Source organism: Empidonax traillii, unplaced genomic scaffold, assembly GCF_003031625.1.
Source record: "Empidonax traillii isolate 1590-97213 ecotype Southwest subspecies unplaced genomic scaffold, ASM303162v1 scaffold158:size1480230, whole genome shotgun sequence".
NCBI classification, from domain to species: Eukaryota; Metazoa; Chordata; class Aves; order Passeriformes; family Tyrannidae; genus Empidonax; species Empidonax traillii.
Window position 1 is genome coordinate 1,318,135 of NW_020955351.1, and position 14,777 is coordinate 1,332,911.

At 50.3% G+C, this 14,777-nt stretch overlaps 1 long non-coding RNA gene across 3 annotated transcripts in view; it reads left to right on the forward strand.

Moving 5' to 3' along the window:
- The window catches only part of LOC114058006, a 44,578-nt gene that overhangs the window by 15,070 nt on the left and 14,731 nt on the right, over positions 1-14,777 (forward strand). For all 3 annotated transcript variants that reach the window (XR_003571357.1, XR_003571356.1, XR_003571358.1), the window contains one exon: positions 3,891-3,960. This is a non-coding gene — a long non-coding RNA (uncharacterized LOC114058006). The remainder of the gene's footprint in view (positions 1-3,890; positions 3,961-14,777) is intronic.

Sequence of the window (14,777 nt, forward strand, 5' to 3'; positions counted from 1 at the left end):
ACTTTATTGCAGAGCTCTGGACCAGCCAGGGAAGGTGGGAGGATGTTTACAGCCAACTCCATCACCCCCTTCCACCTTTAGCTCCTATCCTTCTAGCGTGGCCCCACCTCCTGGGAGAAAATTCCTTCGGGTCCTGGAGCCAGAAGGAAAAAGTGTAGGGGATGTGGGTGTGTTGGCCTGGGCACTGCCAGCCCCAGCGGTCCCCTTCCCCGCCGGCCCCGGGAGAGCAGCCTTCTGCCGCTGCCAGATAACATTAGTCCTGTATTTCATAGTGGCAGAAATCTGTGCCGAGGCTTGGGGCTTGAAATCGCTCTGCCCGCACAGGATGAAGCAGGGATGGGTGCGGGGTGGAGGAAGGGGAATTTGTTACACTTGCCTACAATTGTTTTTCTTTTTGCTTATATAAACAATCTATTATTTATTAGCTATAAATAATGCATTTTTCTGTATGTTTAGAATGCACGTGATTTCTGTATATTAAAAATGTACACGGTTGAAGGCACCAAAGCAGGCGCTGGCAACTCAGGGGGTACCCGGTTTCATTTTGACCATGAGACGTTAATTCAGCCTCTCGCTGCCCATGCCCTTATGAGGCTGACGACACGGTCACAGCCTATTTTTAGCTCACTCCCTCTTTTCCTGTCCAGAGTGGCTGCACAGTGAGGTGGAATTAAGGTTGCATGGGCAGCCATAAATTGGACACTTCCTAACTTCGAAGTGCTTGACCACAAAATCTAAGCAAGGGCTCTTCAGGGCAGTATTTCTGCATGTGGCGTTAACTGTGTTGGCCAGGCATGTCAAATGCAGGGGTAGAGAAGCCTTAAAGCAGAAAAGACCTATCAGGCTATAGAAAGTACTCGTCTGAATAGATGAGGGAGTCAACAGAACTTACACTTGATCTGAGCTAAATGGCCAAGATGATGTCTCCAAGCTGAGAGGGGGAAGCCTTTGTTCCTTCAGTCCCAGCCTTGATGTTTTCTTTGCCTTTGGTTTTGCCTCGTTCCCTCCTAGGGAGGTTTGGGCTCCTGTGCTGGAGGAACCTTTGGCTTGTGTAGTGAATTCGTGTGGTTGTGAAAGCAAGGGTGTCCCTGGGAGTGTGCACCCACGTACTCAGTCCCATCACTGCACCAGCAGATCTGTGCTACCAGCTCACAGATGTTTGCTGATTGGCGTCCTTGCCCTGCACACTCCCTCTTTCCCGTGTCACTATCAGGAGCTGTTCCACATGTTGGAGGGAAAGGAGAGGCCTTTGTGTTTTACATAGGAGGGATAATCTCATTTTTAACTGCTGTAAGAATTACTCCGAAGGTGGTTATATGCAATGGACATTTATCTTTGCTTGAAATAGCCCTTTTTTGGTTTTGTTGTTTTTTTCTTTGTTTACTGGTGGGTATCTCCATTCCGGCTCTCAATAAGGTGCTTGGCTGTCTGTCTTCTAGTGGAGTGGACACATTAAGCAAATTCGTCTGGGAAGTAAGCAGCCTTTTGTTTTCCTTTCCTGGGTGTAATGCAGTCACAGCCCTTTGGACATACTTGTGCTGATACCAGAGCATTCTCCCCTGGCCAGCAATGTATTTGCCCTGGGTTATAATTACTTGACCTGGCAGTTTTGCCTTGTGGATTCCTGGAACCTGATACCTGCCTGGGGCTGTTTCTGGATCAGCACTGGTATCTGAGTGTCCTACATTTGGGTTTCCATCATTTGGGTTTGGCTTGTATTTCCTGAGCATCTCTTTCATAACTTTCCCCCTCTCTCCTGCCTCTCAGTTCAGCAAAGGGCCTGTCTATCTGGATGCAGGCAATAAACATCTGTTCTCACCCTCACTTCTGTTAATGAGATAGAGACAGGTAAGCATCACACATACCAACTTCCCTGCTCTCAGCAACATCAAGGAAATGGTGACAAGCTATTAATGGAAAGTGATGGTCTGGGTGCTAATTAGTGCTTCCTTTTCAACTTTTACCTACATGTCTGCCGAGATGCCCATCCCAGTCTCTCCTCTCTCCTTGCATCCCTTTGTTTCCAACATGTTCCGTGTTCACTGTGCGCATCCCATGTCAAAGAGGCTTCTCTCTTTATTTTTTCCTCTACCAATCACTTGCTGCATCCCTTCATTCTCTCATTTTTCCCTTTTCCCCTGCACCCTCAGTCTCCTGTAGTTGTTCTAGGCAAAGAATAAGCACGATATTCCAGTAGGATTTGAAAGCTTGGGCATGGGACATGTGAAGTTGGTCAGGAGTTTCTCATCTTCATCAGCAGGTAGTAATATTTGCTTGTGGCACTGGTGCACGGGGTCAAATTACCCTGGGGACGTGAGGTCAGAGATCTGTCCCCTCTTCCCACAGGTAATGCTGTAGTGAGGCTCCCAGCAGCTCACAGGTCTTGATCATGGAGTAATTAGTATTTAAAGCAGATCCTCTGGTAATGCCCAGAGACTAAGTAGGACAGGCCTCTGTGGTGTGAGCCTGCAGGAGATGACAGGTCCTGCCCCAGAGAGCTTGTGGTCTAAACTCTAAATGATTTTGCTGTCCACCAGACCCTGTTAATGGCTGGTTTTTGAGATCCAGCCCAATTTATGCTGCTGCAGCAACATGATTCCTGGTCTCAGCTTGGTGTCCAGTCTCTCCTGTTTCTCTTTCTTCTGGTCCCTGGGCTCTGCCCCTTCCCCAGGGACCCTAATCATCCCCTCCTCGCCTCTTTTGCACGGGCTGTGGGTTTCTTGCTGCCAGGCTTGTGTCCCAAGGAGCTGCCTAATCTGCCCCTGTCATTCCCAGTCACAGGCTCTGCACACACCATAGCTTTATGGGGAATGCTTGCAGGGCAGTGGGAAGAGGCAGCCATGGTTTGCACATCAGCTAATTAATTTTCATGACTGAACGATGCTGCCTGGTCTCTTGTTTATACTCCTCGCCGCTCCCCTTCTCCCCCTCCTCGCTGACACACACACAAGACGACACATCTCGCAGGAACGTCAGCATCCTTCCACAGCCTTGAGACGCGAGCGGTTATTCTGTTGGCTTGTCAAACGCGGGTTTCCCTGCTTCATGGTACACAGGGGCCCCCTGTTTCACATTTGCTGATTCTTATTAGACCCAGCGCGCCAGGGCCTTGTCTCTCCCCGCAAAGAAACGCGCCGCATCCCATCCATAAATCCAACCCTGGAACAAAGCCTCTTCTACCCTGCCCCATATTTCTACCCAGCCTGCCCGCTTTCCCCTCTCTCTCTCTCTCTCCCCCTCTCCCGTGCTGAAGGTTTCCTAGTGCCAGGGAGATATGATAATTCTTGTGAAGAGAGCATGAAATGCCTCTGCTCTTTGTGTCTGTTTAATTCAATGAGAATCCCAGCCCCAGATGTCATGAATGGTGGGCTTTGTGCTGGCCCTTCCTAAGCCCTAACCGCCAGCCCAGCTCTCTGTCTTTCTTGTTTCCCACCACTGGATACTGATTAACAAACTAAATTATTTTTCCTCCCTAATGATGTTTTCCCACTTTGCCCACCAGGCTGGAAGAAGCCACGGGGAGGAAAGAGTTTGTGCAAAGGATGAGATAGCCAGGGAGAAAATTAAAGAGACAGTGTTGCTCTCTGGGCTCTGGCAATGCAGGTCCGCTTGGCTTTATTTCCTTGTTAGAGAATGGGGTCGTGTCTGGCTGTATTTTACGTGGCTGGGTGTATTTCAGCCGAGGGATGGGCTTGAAAGCATCTGCACAAGGTACGCTCTGGAGCATGCCAGGGTCCGTAACTCACTTGCAATTGTGTGTGCGAGTTTGCACGGTCCCAAATTTAAGGTCTCTTTTCCAGCCGTGAGTGACATGCGGTAATTACTTGACATCCGTCCATGCATATGGGAACCTCTTTCTAATTGAGACAAATTCTCTTTTCCTTAATCAGACATGACTGAGAGTTCCTGGAGTGGGATGCCTTGGGAAGGGCTGGGACGTCTCCACCTGAGCAAGGAGAGGTGAGTCCCTGGAAGTCTTGCTGAAGGATCAAGTCCAACTCGTGCATGGGAGACCAGCTCTATTACCTGATCCCTCCCTCCTTCCCACAGCCAAATTCCCAGCCAGGTTTTGAAACAGGGCCAGTTGTTAGCTGCTGCTAGAGAAGACCAGCAGCAATAACCCAGGGAGCCTGGATGGAGCTGAAGGCAGGTGGCCAAGGAAGGATCATGCAGAGCCACCTGCTTTTTGGAGCCCAGCAGTGCCTCCTTGCTGGGCACCCGTGAAGCTGTGGCCAGCAAGCACCCTCCTGGAGCAGGGAAAGAGAATGGGTATCAACCTGGTGAGGAGAAAAGGCAGTAGGGAGAGACCCTTTCAACAACACCTTGGGGGTCTGAGTTGTGCAGTTGGGAGTCAATGAGAGGGGGTCGGTTTGGTTTTTTGATTTAAAAAAAAAAGCAAAAAAACCAGAGGAGCCCCCATGCTGGTGGTGTGGGCTCCTCTCAACTGGGGCATGGGCAAGGTCACGTTTGATGGACAGAGCACGACAGAGAGCTGGGTGTGCTCAGGAAAGCTCTGTGGTGGTACAGGACTCAGCCCTGTATTTATGAGACAATACAATGTATGTATTTATCTCTCACAGTTGAGACCTCCAGTCAGAGAGGGCCAGAGCCTTGCCTTTCCCTGTGCAGATCTGGGGGGCTTGTTGTGCAGGCTCAGCTTGTAGAGTGGCTGCTCCTCTCAGAGCCATGCTGATGCTGCGGTACCCAGCCATGGTTCCCTTTTTCCTCATCTTCGACTCAAAGGGGGAATAAACCAAGAAAAAGGAGTTGCTTGCCTGCACCCACCAAACCCCTGCAAGCACACCCACTGCATCCAGCAAAGCACTGCCTTGTGTATGGCCTTTGCTTCCCACTGCAGTCACATCTGACCCTTATTACTTCTGCAAGGTAGAACAAGGCAGGAAAAATGGCTGTGCAGTGAGTTTCTTCATGCGCCAGGATTTATTAAGAACAATAGGGGAAATCAATCCATCTATGTAGAATACATCGCAGGCTGCAATGGGATAAAGCATTTATTCCGCTCTTGAAGGGTAGAGCTATAACTCATGGGAGTTAGTGCTCTGGAGTCCCTTCCCTTCATGTGTGCAAAGAAATGCTTTAGCCCATGGCAACCTACCAGCTATTGAATTTGTGTGGAGAATCTGCCGTCCTTCCCCTCTGCTGGCCCCTTTTTGGAAGGCGAGTCACTCATTAAAACACACCTCTGGAAAAATGAAGGGGCTGTCGTTTCGAAGGCATCTCTGCATCTCAGTTTTACTTGAAACAAGAAAGGGTATAGAAATGTCTCAGTGATGTAAAAGCAACCCCCCACCGATTCTGAACGGACAGATTGTGCTTAAACCAACGCAGGATTTGCTGCAACTTTCTGCTGATGCCCAAGGACCAGGCTCTGCAATTACAGTGGAGAGGGATGGGTTGGGGTGTTGTGACAAGGCAAGATGCTGTGCAGGGAGATGTGTATTGTGCGGCTGAGCACCTTCAGTGCTGACTGGATATATGTGTGTGTATATATATACATACTCCCTGTGCCCAGCTCTCTACTCATGGTTGAAGGCATGCAGTGCAAAGACTGGAGCAGTAGTTAGCAGGGGCAAAAGGTGACTGGGATTTGTTATAATCTTTCTGGGTGTGAGAGAGTGTGAAGGCGGGGGGGGGGGCAGGGTGGGTGGCATTAATAGTGAAATGGTATTTTCTCTAAGCCTATTTTCACTGGGTCTAATCTATGTTGTGGGAAGAGGATCTCTTCAATAGGGCAGACCCAGCGAGGCTGGTGAGCTGTTTGGAGGAGTCTGGGCAGCTGAGGAGTGTGGGCAGGGGAACTGTGGCAACTGGGCAGACACGTCAGACGGCCTTCCTCAGCAGACATGACTTGGTAGGTTGCGTGCTGTTGGGCAGATGGGGTTAATTCTTACACCCAAATCAAAAGGCAACTGAGGGGGGAATGTTTTATTAATGAAAGCAGCCCTTTGTGAGTATTCCTCCCGAGGCACGTTCCCTCCACCCGCTGCCTTCCCCCCTGGCTGCTGTCTGGCCCCACGTCTTGCTCGGTACCTGCTCAGCTGCCACTCACCCACTGATAGGTTTCATCTAGAAATGTCTCCATATGTGTCTGAGTCCGTAACCTGGGTATGTGGGATGGGAGGAGGAGGAGGGATGGGTCCTTGGCCATGCTGGAGACAGGGGTGTGCCACAGGCAGGCAGAGCTTGGGCTGTCACAAGTTACATGTCAACCCATCGTTTTCTGCAATGATGCTGCAGGAGTCGCCTCTTGCTGGTACCAAAGAGCGAGAGAACCAGAGTGTTTCTCTGGTAAAAGGTAAAAGAGAAGGTTGAAAGTGGGTACTTCAGTGGGCTGGTGATGAAGGGGGCAGTGAAGCTGTAAATTGGGTTGGGGAGGTTGGAAGTACCTTGCACACCACCCAGCCCATTTCCCATCCCACTGCCTTGCTACCTGCCAAGCAGTGGGTTCAAGAGAGGAGCAGCAGATTTCTGTGCACCAGAAAGCAGCCTCTCCTGATCTTTCTTACCCTGCTGTCTCCCCATGCCCACATCCTCAGGGACCCTGGACAGCTTGTTCTGCCAAAGGACAGGGACGTGGGAGTGGCAAGGGCTGCGCGTGGAGATTATTTCTGTCGCTTTGTTAAAAATAAAACAAAAGCTGGTTTATGACAATTGATTCAGGAGAAAGAGGAAGTGGAGCTAAATTCCCAGAGCACCTTTTAGCAAGGCTTTGCATGCGGGCGCGTGTGTCGTGCGCGTGTCAGAACTGAGCACCCACGGAAGGCCGGGTCGGGAAACCTCACATGGAAGCGGGGAAAAGACCCCAGTGCATGGCTGCTTCCCTGAGGGAACCCCCGCAGGGCTAATGTTTGATCTGAGGCTCAGTTGTACTCCTCTGAAACCTTGGGATGTCAGGAGCTCGAAGGGAGCCTGGGATGGAAGAGGATGCTATTTGCATTTTCCTATGAATGCATCTATTTGTATAAATCTGGTGTCTCCGTGCATGCGCACACTCCCCTACGCATGCATTTGTTTGAAGAGCAACACGCTGTCCCCATGGTGTTCTCTGCTCAGGGCCAGAACTGGTTAGTCTGAAATTCAGACTCTTCCTGGAGGAGCTGCAACTCCCCTCCCCTCTTCCAATCTAGTGATGGCTACGGACACAGGAGTCCCGAGATGGTTCACCATGCCATAGTACAGTTTCATTGTGGGGGATGAAGGCTCCCCCTTTCAAATTTGCACAGACATCAAAAGAGTCTGGAAGGTTCAAACAGATCACAACGTAATCAAAATGCCAAGCCACCGTCTGCTTCTGCCTTTGGGTTGACAAGCAGGATTAGCACCCAAGGGAAGCAGGGTGTAATAGTGTTTCACGGGCACTGTGAACAGCCCAGAAGTGTGCGGAGTACAGAAAGGTTAGCCGAAGGGCAGGTCTAGCTACAGACGTACGGTTGGGGGGCAGATTTTAAAGCAAGGAGCTGTACGTGTACAACCTCTGTGGATATTTACTTTAGCAGAAGGCAGGACTCTCCTGTATACCAGTTATGTCACACTGGAAGCAGTTTAAGCCGAACTGGAGAAAGCCAGCTTAAGAGTGGAGATGTGAACCAGCGTGGTGAGGAGCAGCAGCGGTTGACCTATAGTGCTGTCATTATAATGGTGTGGTTTTCCATGTAGACAACCCTGGAGCGGAGCAGCTAGCCTGCCATCCCTTATGTTTCACTGTCTAACTGAGATGTATAACACGGCCCTGCCTGCGTGCAGTTGCAATCACCCTCTGGTTCTCTACAGAGAACTGGAGCAGATGCCGAATTTTCAACCTGTGTCATGTGCCTATCACACCATGTGAAATAGCCCTGTCATGGCTAAGGACATGTGAAACACTTCCCAAATACTGCTTTAATGCCAGTAATTGCTGGTCCTGTCCTGAAGACAGCCTGAGATAAGGGATGAGGGTTCCTTGGTTGAGGTTCAGTGTTGCGTATTTGGAGAACTGAGCAGTACTGATGTGTCCACTGCAGAGCTCCTGTGGAGTGGGAAATGTAGCTGTAGCTTTGTCTGTGCTCTCTGTGTAACTGTGCCTTATCCTTTTATTACTGACCTTGTTTTAAATTTGTGTTACATTAAGGTTTAGGAAGCTCACTTCTTCTTTAATGGTATCTCTGCAGTTTTTCTTTGGGGTTTATTTTGTTTTGGCTAGGAGAAAGGCAGAATTTGCTTATAACTCACTCTCAGAATGCTGGACAGGTGACATCTTGCCTTGTAGCTCTCAGACTGCTGCATCTGTCCAGGCCTTGTCTTCCAGTCCAGTGCCCAGGATTCTCAGGACACACTGAGGCAGGGAGCTGTGCCCTGACAATGGCTGTCCGTGTGGGGATAACGCCATTCCTGTCCAAGGGGAATGCCATGGAAAGGGCACAGCTGCCTCCATGGCCATGAGCAGGGCCCAGGCAATATGTGCTGCCTGGTGAAGGAGAAGCGTATCAAGACTGTTCCAGGCAGGAGGGCTGAGGAAAAAGCTGAGGGAGCGCTGAGTGCCCGGCGCCTTGGCACATGAGCGCGGCCCGGGCTAAGATGGCCGCTCGCCATCACACTCTGGCCCTCCACGTCAACTCCCTCTCTCCTGGGGCCCCCCTTTCCCGGCTGCCGCTGCTCCGGGGTGCCCACCACCTCAGGGCTGGCAGAAGGGAGCCCGCCGGGATAGGCCAGCTGCGGGCCTGAGGCAGTGTGGGCCCTGGCGGCCATTTTGCGGGAGGCGAGCGCCGCCTGTAAGATGGCCGCATGGGCATGAGGTGGGGTGCAGCGCTGCCTTGTCCTCGCCACGCTGCCTCCCTCACGCCGTCCCCTCCTTATCTTGCTAATTACCGATGAAGGCAGAACAATAACGGGAGCTGGCATGCCCCAGTTCTTTCTCTGCCACCTCCTTCCTCGGGCGGAAAATCTGCGCGCACACCTCCCCCCCCCCGCCTGCCAGCCCCTCTGTGATATTAACTGAATTAACATACTTCCTAATTTGCCCTGTGTTTTCCCTGCGCCGGCTCCCAGCCGCCTCGTCATGGCTTCTCCAACTGGTGGGGAAGAGGCGAGCGCGTTCATCCCCTCCGCTTGTTTGGTTGTATGCGAAAAATCCTTAATGACATCTAAAAGGGGTGGTGGGACAATAGCCCACGCGGGGTTTGGCAGGAGACGTGCGATATTTACCCCGCCAGACCATCCTCGCTGCCGCTTTGCCGAGGGATTACGACGGCCGCCGTCCCCGCGTTCCTCCATTTATTTATTTTGCTGGTGGCGGGGGGGACGCGTTGGCACGCGGCTGCTTTGTGCGCCTTGCTTCACCTATGAAAAGGACACATTAAGGTGTTGCCATAAACCCCCGGATGACAAAGAAAGAGCCTTTCTCCTCGGCTCGTAGGCAATAATGACAGAAGGTTTTAAAGAACCATGATTTCTCCCCTCCCCGCCCCAACAATTGCAGAAGGCTTCCCCCTAAAAGGAACTTAAATACATATCATTAATTCTAAAGCGCTGAGCTCCTGCTAACTATGCCATGCTTTTTGTTTCTGATAGTATTTGTCCGTTGCAGAGAGCAAGCCAAGGATGCGGAGCCTCCCCCACCCTCCTCCCTTTGTTTAAGTGACAAAATGTTTCTATGTTCTTGTTTAGAAAATAAACCTTTGTGGGTTTTTCAGCTTTTAGTTTTATTTTTTTTTTCCATTTATCGTGGTGTGAAATCCAGACTCCCCTTCTTCCCATATCTTGGGAATCCATGTTCCTCATGATCAATTTTCCCTCCTTTATCTAAAAATACAACATTATTTTATAGCATTACTCGGAAAACGCAGCAGTAATATTTTGAATTTGAGTATTTGGAGCTTCAGGATATTGCAATATTTTTTTTTACAAGCGATGAATGAAATGCAATGATTTAAGTGTGTAATGCACAATACAGATGCCATGCATTGTAAATACATTTCAGGGGCATAAAATCCAACACAGAGAGCCGGTGTTCCACAAAAGCCGGGAGTCCAAAAATAACTGTAAAAATGAATTGTCTGTCGGGACGAATCTCTCAGATCCAAGCCCATATTTGCAGGGTTACAATATACAACTGGCTTACTTATTGGCATAAATATCTCATTTTAAAATGTCCATGATAAACTGAAAAAGAGGTGAAGGAGATATTTGACTGATTACTGGATGCCATGGATTCCCTGCATTTAATTTCATACTTACATGCTATTTACTTATCCCATGTTTATGGGTATGCGCTTTAGCTTCATATAAATCTCTCCTGTCTGTCTGTCTCGCTGCGTTCTTTTCTCTTCTGCCATCCCATCTGCTTCTCATGGTCCTTCTCCTGAAACCACATCACAGGATCTGATGGGGATAATGGGAATCCGCCTCTGGTCTCTATCATAAACATGCCAACGTGGGCTATTGTGTCAGGAGCCGGCGGTCACCAGATGGTGCTTGGTTGCCCAGGGTCTGTGTTGCTGGGTTTGGTCTCTTGATAAACCAACAGCTTCTTTAGCACTGTGTTTTCCCCCAAGATCTACCTACCCTGGCTGAGGAAGTTGTAAGGACCTTGGGTAATGCACCCCAAAGGATGAAATCCTTCTGGGTGCGTTGGGCGCTTTGCAGCCTCAGCCATGCAGCTGTGAGCTGCCCTTGCAGAGCTGAGGTTTGTTAATCCCTGTGCTCAGCTGTGTTCGCCCTGTCTGCATTCCTGGGAAGGAAAATGAATGTGGTAGTTTAGGATTGAGTGCTGTCTCCAATGCAAAAAGTGGTCCCTGTCAAGTTGAGCAGGCATCTTGCTATCTTTATGTATTGGGCTTGGGAAGACAGGACAGAGATATCTCTGTGGTGCAGACAAAATCAAGCCATCTCTTGCCTGGGCTCCCAGACAACCCTTGAGTGTCTGCAAAAGGACTGGCTTGTGCATGTATCACTGAGAGATGGAGATGTTACAGACAGGGACTACGGTATGGGGCTTTCCCTGTGAAAAATGTCCTCCAGCCAGGGGAGACCCAGGGACAAATCCTGCTTTTCATTCGGTGCCTATATGTCTTCAGGAGGTCCTGGACATTGTTGTGCATGTGAGCTGCAGAGGGGGGATTAATGCAGAAATAAAGATTGAAGATAAAACCAGTGAGAGCAATGGCTCTTCCTGAATGCAGACAGATGGAGAGAGCCTGGCATAATTACATTTAGCAAAGGGCCGCCATGAATGAAACCAATTAAAGGAGAAGCAATGCTTGTATGAGAGAGCGAGAGAGAGAGGAAGGCAACCACCTCTCAGGGTGGGCATCCACCTTCCACAGGGGGTGAGTCTTGCACAGTCCCCAAGTCATGGGTGAGCTTGTGCATGTACCGTCATCCTGGCTTAGGGGGACTTTGCTTATCTGCCAGGGCCAAAAAAAAGAAGGAAATAGGAAACATCGGGTGCTGGCGGGGCCGGCACGGAGCTGGCTTGCAGCCAGCCCCAGCCTCGCCATCTCCATTGTCTCATGGCTTTAATGTGTGCCTAGAAATCCAGTATTTAGGATTCAGGTTACTGTTGTAAAGCAGAAAGGTCGTGCTCAGCGCTGCTTGGCGTGGATTCCTCCGGCAGCTCTTTTGCCTGCGTGCCCCATGTTGGGACGGTGTTGGCAGAAGGCCTGGGGCTGGGAGGCTGCGAGGAGCATGTCTTTTCTGTCTCTGGCATGGTGTGCACCTTGCAAGGGATGCTGCTGGCTTTGGGATTTAGGGAGGGCGACGGGAGGTGTCCAGAAAGCCACACAAAGGAGAGGTTTGCGTTTCCTGGGCAGCCAAAGCTGAGCATGGCTTGCTGACAAGCTTGGCATAAAATCTAGCTAGGCAGGATCAATGTGTCTCTTCCTTTGGCTCTCACTTGGTGGGAGCTTCAGGAGTAGCTGCTGCTGGTGGCCAAGGCTAGGAGACTCTTTTGGGACTGTTCCGTCTGATTTCATTTGTAGTCCCAGAAATGGCTGTTTTCCAGCTTTCTTTCCTTCTTCTACTATCCTGCTCTCAAGGGGAGGTGCCTTTTGGGTAGAAGAGCAGCTGGCAAGGCTGGACTAGAATAATTCACAGGGGTTTTAGTGCAAAGCCTGGGATTTGGGGTGTCTGTAGCAAACCCACAGCAAGCGTAATCAAGGACTGTTTTAAAGTCTCAGATCTCACTTAAAAGTAATAGAATTATGCTAACAAGAAATGTATTTAGGGACATTGCAAGGAAAACTCTGGAAACAAGTCAAAGACCTTGTAGGGCTTAGTCATTACCAGTTTGAAAAAAAATCCCTCCATATAGTTGGCTTTTTTGGAATGAAGCTTAACAATTTTGGGGATTGAGACTCAAAGCTCAAGGCTGGCAGTCCAGTAGGCTGCATAACACTGAACAGAGATTAAAAGAGAGCCTGACAATTCAAAAGTGTCATGGATCACACTGGGTTGAATAGTGACTGGCTTGGGTCTCAGGAGAGATACCAGCCACTGTTGCATGGCCCTGGGCACAGAGAAACTTGAACACAGAGGTCTGTGGTCTGGAAGGTAATAATTGGTGTTGTTGGTCCCTGGCACCCTATTCTATAAGAGACCAAGTGAGCGATGCACATCTGTGTACATGCTTCTGGAGGCGGTGGGGACAAAGCTGTGCAGACACTGCTGTGCCTGTGGACATGTATGGCTCTGTCTCATTCTGGGAACAGCTTGAAAAACAGTATTTGACTTCCACACAGCCAGTACTCAGAATAAAAATGCCTTTTAAAATTTATTTGGTCCTTGCTTTAACTGAGAGGTCACATACTGTGTGCAGCACTGTGGAAGACTGCTTAAGAGCCAGAGGAGGAGATGCTGTCTCTGCGGTGTCCTCATGGGACCGTGCAAGATCTCCCCAGGCTGTTGTAGACATGTCCCAAGTTGCCACTTGGACCAGTGTCTCAAGGGAATGTGCTCCTTCAGTCCATTTGTGATACATTTCATAGGCACTGCCCTGGTCCCAGTGGCCGCTTGTCTGAACGTGCTATTACCAGTGTGAGTTTAAATGTGTCTTACACAGAAGTACTGGAGCTCTCCGAAATGAAGGGCAAACTGTATGCACGAGTCTGGACTTGTACAAGCATTTCAAGTAGTTGTGGTCCTGCACTACCCCCAGACTGGGCTTCTTCATGGCCTGGCAGTGAGAAGCAGAGTAGAAATGGAAGGCTCATGAGTGGGTGTCAGCCTGGGACCCATCTGACTCATTTTGCTTGCAATCAGGTGGATGGGTGATGTGTCAGAGCGAGCTGAGAGCTTGGGGAGGAAACAAATAGTTCACATAGATAAGAGCTGGCTGGGGAGCCCATCAGGGGCCTGTTGCCTTGCAAAGGGAAGATCTTTCCTGCAGCTCATTCCATTTCTGTAGGCTCTGACTGACTTCTGCCTCCTTGCTTCCTTCCCATCCCCAAATGCCAGAGGTTAAAGGAGTGCCTGCTATTGCTGCAAGTGCTTGAGGATGTGGTAGGAAATGGCTGGTCTTTGCTACCTAATCAGCAGCATGACTGAGTGCTGGGAAACAAAGGCTCTGGTTTCTACATTCTCTTCATTCTTCTTCCCTTCTTCCCTAAACCCGAGAAGAAGCTGCTCTGCTGATACCACAGGATGTTTCCATAGATTCCTCTCTGGGTGTGTGAATGTGGAGGGGACTGTCTTGCTGTGTGCACTGGGATGAGGATGGTGGTGACGTGCTTTTTTCCAGCCTTGGATCAAGCACCCCTAGGGAAGGCAAGAGTGGAAGAACATCTCCTCTGCTTGGGCTATTCCCAGTTGCAGCTGTCTTGAAGCCCTGCAGAGTGCCCTTGTGCCTCCTTTGGGGAAGAGCTGCCTGTGCTGACCCATTTGAGCATGGAGCAAGCAGAAACAGCCACGGATGCCTGCTGCAAGCAAGGCTTTGGTTGCTCCATGCAACAAAGGCAGCATCTGACCACCAGGGTCAGCCTGGGATTGCCGGCACCAGTGCTCAGCAGGGCCAGCGCACTTGGCTGAGGGGCTGGGACCTGCATGGATCTGCCGAGGAGGAATTCTCTGCATCATGGGGAACGTTCATGTTTGTGTCCTCTGATCAGACCCACTCAGTAAGTCGTAGTGCAGACAGGGACACAGGGTGTTTGAACTGTGTGCTGTGCTCCTGAGGGACTTGCTTTATGGCTGTGCGGAATTAGTCTGTGGTTTCTAGGCCACCTTTGAAAATGGCTGAAAATTTACTTTCCGTAGCCTAAAAACTGAGCTCTGTGTTTGGCTCCTTAAATGAAAGGCAGGGACTAGAAGTCTTCTGTGACCTGAGACCCTAGATAAGCTATGAATGGCTTAGTGAGGGTGAAAATGGGCTTTGCAGTTTGCTGTGAACACAGTGGAGTTTTGCTGCTGTTGTTCCCCCAGTTTGGGCACAAGAGCCATGTCGAGGAGCATCCCAGCTCCTCTCTACTGCCTGAAGTTGCTAGGGCAGAAATGTGTCCTTTGGCAGGGCTGTCTTGTTTGGAAGGGCTGGACTGGACTAGCACCTCTTTGGTGCCGTGCCTTTCATGGCTGTGCTTGGAAAGGGTGTGTGGGCACAAGGCCACCAAGCCCAGAGAGAAGGGACGTCTCCAGTGACGACCACTCATGTTGCCATGCAGCCCCGAGGAGCGGGAGGCTGTGTGTCAGCCCGATGGAAGCTCTCTGCAGGTCCTCCTGCCCGAGGAGCTGGCAGTGACACATTTCTGACACAAACTGAGAGGAGATGCCGGCATGAGATCCCGGTCATG